The sequence below is a fragment of the Cebus imitator genome, unplaced genomic scaffold (genome assembly GCF_001604975.1).
Source record: "Cebus imitator isolate Cc_AM_T3 unplaced genomic scaffold, Cebus_imitator-1.0 Scaffold146, whole genome shotgun sequence".
NCBI classification, from domain to species: Eukaryota; Metazoa; Chordata; class Mammalia; order Primates; family Cebidae; genus Cebus; species Cebus imitator.
In genome coordinates this window covers 4,545,180-4,549,081 of record NW_016107461.1, presented here as the reverse complement: position 1 = coordinate 4,549,081, position 3,902 = coordinate 4,545,180, and positions in this window count along the sequence as shown.

The window sequence follows — 3,902 nt, the reverse complement described above, 5'->3', positions numbered from 1 at the left end:
ATTTTTAGTAGAGACAGGGTTTCACCATGTTGGCCAGACTGGTCTCGAACACCTGACCTCAGGTGATCTGCCCGCCTCAGCCTCCCAAAGTGCTGGGGTTACAGGTGTGAGCCACTGAGCCCAGCTGAATTTGCATTCTTTACCAAGAGTCAATCTCAAAGGCCTCTCATTTCAGATTCTGCCCAAATCACATGAATCATTTTTTTGGACTCAGCTAGCTGTCTCCTTTTCCTCCATGCTTTTATGTATTTACCATGTCTTCCCTCTGTACTTAAAGAGCACTCCCCAACAGTCTAGCCATCACCCTCAGGTTCACTATAAACTATACAGGGGGCCCAATTCAAAAGGCCCTCCTAAGCAGGGGGCTCCTTTCATTTGAAAACTGCTACAGGCCATGTGTAAATTCAAGACACTACCTTTGCTTGTATATTTCCACTGTCTTCCAGCCTAAAACCCAGCCAGTCCTAACACTGACTGACTGCCCATGTATGTTATGTAAGACCCCATGCTGGGCAGGGATACTGAGATAAGACACAATCACACATCACTGGAAACACCTCCGACAGAGACAGAGATAGCAACAGATGATTTCAGAACAGTGTATGTGCCTGTCTACAGAGACCCACTCTCAGGAGGGGAATATTAATTCCGTTCCCAAGAACCTACCAGGTACCATCCTTTAAAGCAAGAGTGGTCTCCACTTCACAGACTGCCTTTCAAGGCCAAAGTCAAACAGGAACCAGCAGGACCAGGAGTGGACCCCAGATTTGGCTGACATCACCATCTCCCTTATCGCAAGGAGGCAGAGGCCCCTTGAAGATGTCCTTTTGCACAAGCTCCAAAGTATCTACTAAATGTGGGTCATTATGGTTGAAAATGCATTTTTCCCCTTGTCCTTGCAGCTGCTCTGTAAGTATAGGCTGTGGCCTGATGTTCATCTACGCCAGCCCTAGACAACTGCTGGCAAACAGATCACAGGGTTGTGACCCTTGGAATTGGAAGCCATTCTACACACAGTGTCTCTTCTAGGTGCTTTTTCTCATCAACCATTAAACCACAAACAGGCCAAGTAACAAAGCACCCAGTTTCTTCACACGGTCATTCCTTCCCCCTCTCGCTTCGCCTGATGCAGAAGAATTTGTCAGTAAAACTTAAGCATTACAAGAATATGCGACAGAAAGAATTAGAGAACTCAGTAATCCAAAAGCTGCTAAATGAGGGTTTTCTGAATTTTGGGGGGTAATGTAAAGCAGTTCCAAGAAAAGTGAAGTCACAGCCTCTGCAGCTTATTTTCAGTTCTTAGAAAAGAGCCAATGTCAAAGGGAAAGCGGCTCTGCCCCAGCACACAGACTCCATTGTTTGGCAGGGGGTGTTTGCTGATAAACCACCTTGGATTTGGCATCAGAAACCAAAAACTTCTGACTTATATTTTCAGTTGGTGATATCAAGGAGAAAATACAAGCCAAAGCAGTGAAAGTTATTAATGTTCAGAGAAACCACACAGCTCAGCTAACATGCTGGGGTGACACCCTTCCATCACCAAGCCACCAGCAGTTTTGAGGTGACTGTCAGAAAAAACACAGTGGCCTCTTTCTCCTATCCCACCCCCCCACATTCCTGAGATGTATCACTCAGGCCACCATGTCAGCCCAACCAGCATTTTTCAATGGACATTATTTACCAGAAGGTGGGGGAGGAGAAATGGGGCAGGATATGGTACAGGTGGTTTTTGGCAGCTTGGGTCTGCTTTCTGGCATACAAGCAGGTTTCACCACAGTAAGTCAGACTTTAGGTTTAGATCTCAGGAGTCTACTACACATCCAGCTCATATACTACCAGGTGTCCTATAATAATTTTGTGAATAAGGTTTGCCTTTTATTATTATTATTTATTTTGAGACAGAATCTGGCTTCATCTTCCAGGCTGGGGTACGGTCGCACAATCTCAGCTCACTGAAACCTCCACCTCCTGAGTTCAAGAAATTCTCATGCCTCAGCCTCCAGAGTAGCTGAGATTACAGATGTGTGCCACCATGCCTGGCAAACATTTCTATTTTCAGTAGAGATAAGGTCTCACTATGTTGCCCAAGCTGGTCTCAAACTCCTGGCCTCCAGTGATCAGTCTGCCTGACCTCCCAAAGTGGTGGGATTACAGACATGAGCCACTGCACTGAGCCATTGTGACTAAATTTTAACCTAAGAATTCTGTGACAGAAATCTCATTGTCTGCACCAAAATTTAATTTCAATGTAATCAAAAGAAACTCATTGAGTGACCCAGCCAGGGAGAGTGCCTAAGGAGAAATGATGATAAAATGGAATGTGGTGTCCCGGATGAGACACTGGAACAGGAAAGGATATTAGGAATAACCCTAAGAAATCTGAATGAAGTAGAGACTTGGGTTAATGAAAGCATCTCAATATTTGTTCATTAATTTTAACAAATGCACCGTACTAATGTAAGATGTTAATAATAGGGGAAGATGGGTACAGGTACATGGGAACTCTTTGTATGATCTCTGCAATTTCTCTCTCTCTCTCTCTCTCTCTCTCTGTGTGTGTGTGTGTGTGCGCGTGCGCGTGCATGTAGACAAGCGAGAATGTACTGATACTCCCAGCAATAATGATTTGGTGCCTACCAAGTGTCAAATACCATGTAAAAGTGATCTGCACATATCTTCATTTATTCCTCACACTAGTGCTATGAGCTGGTCATAATCTGCATTTTACAGATAAAGAAACTAAAGAACTGAGATGCCAGGTACCTTGCTCATAGTCACATGGCAAGGTTAGTGGCAGATAAAGGGCTCAAATTCAGGTTGACAGGACAGCTCAGCAATATTGCCTCAAATATCCCAGACTGTGAACATAAAACAGCTCAAAACAAGCTGCATGAGGGCCATGAAAACAAGGCACACTTTCCAATCTGCCCCACATTAAAAAGAAAAGAGTTTAAAAGCAGAGCACATGCCAGGCACAATGGCTCATGCCTGTAATTCCAGCACTTTGGGAGGCTGAGGCAGTTGGATCATGAGGTCAAAAGATTGACACTATCCTGGCCAACACGGTGAAACCCCATCTCTACTTAAAGTATTTTTTAAAAAATTAGCTGGACATGGTGGCATGCACCTGTAATCCCAGCTACTCAGGAGGTTGAGGCAGGAGAATCGCTTGAACCTGGGAGGTGGAGGTTGCAGTTAGACAAGATCATACCACTGCACTCCAGCCTGGCAACAGAGTGAGATTCTGTCTCAAACAAACAAACAAAAAGCACAGCACACCCAAAACACAACACTCAATGCTGGAGAGAATGTCTGTAAGTCCACCAATATTACCACACATTCTGTGCAATCAAGAAATTTACTTGGATGGGAGTGGGGTGGGCTCCCCTGTGTAATTCCAGCACTTTGGGAGGCCAACGCTGGTGGATTACCTGAGGTCAGGGGTCTGAGACCAGCCTGGTCAACATGGAAAAACCCCATTTCTATCAAAAATACAAACTTAGCCTGGCATGGTGGCACACTCCTGCAATCCCAGCTCCTCGAAAGGCTGAGCTGGAGAAATGTCTGAACCTGGGAGAGGGAGGTTGAAGTGAGCTGAGATTTTGCCACTGCTCTCCAGCCTGGGAGACACAGTGAAACTCCCTCTCAAAAAAAAAAGAGGGTCAGGTGTGGTGACGCACACATGTAATCTCAGAACTTTGGGAGGCCTAAGTGGGTGGATCACCTGAGGTCAGGAGTTTGAGACCAGCCTAGTCAACACGAAGAAACATAGTTTCTACTAAAAATACAAATATATACATATATAAATATATGTGTGTGTGTATATATATATATATATATACATATACACACACACATGTACATACATATATATATATATATTTTAGCCGGGCAGTGCCACC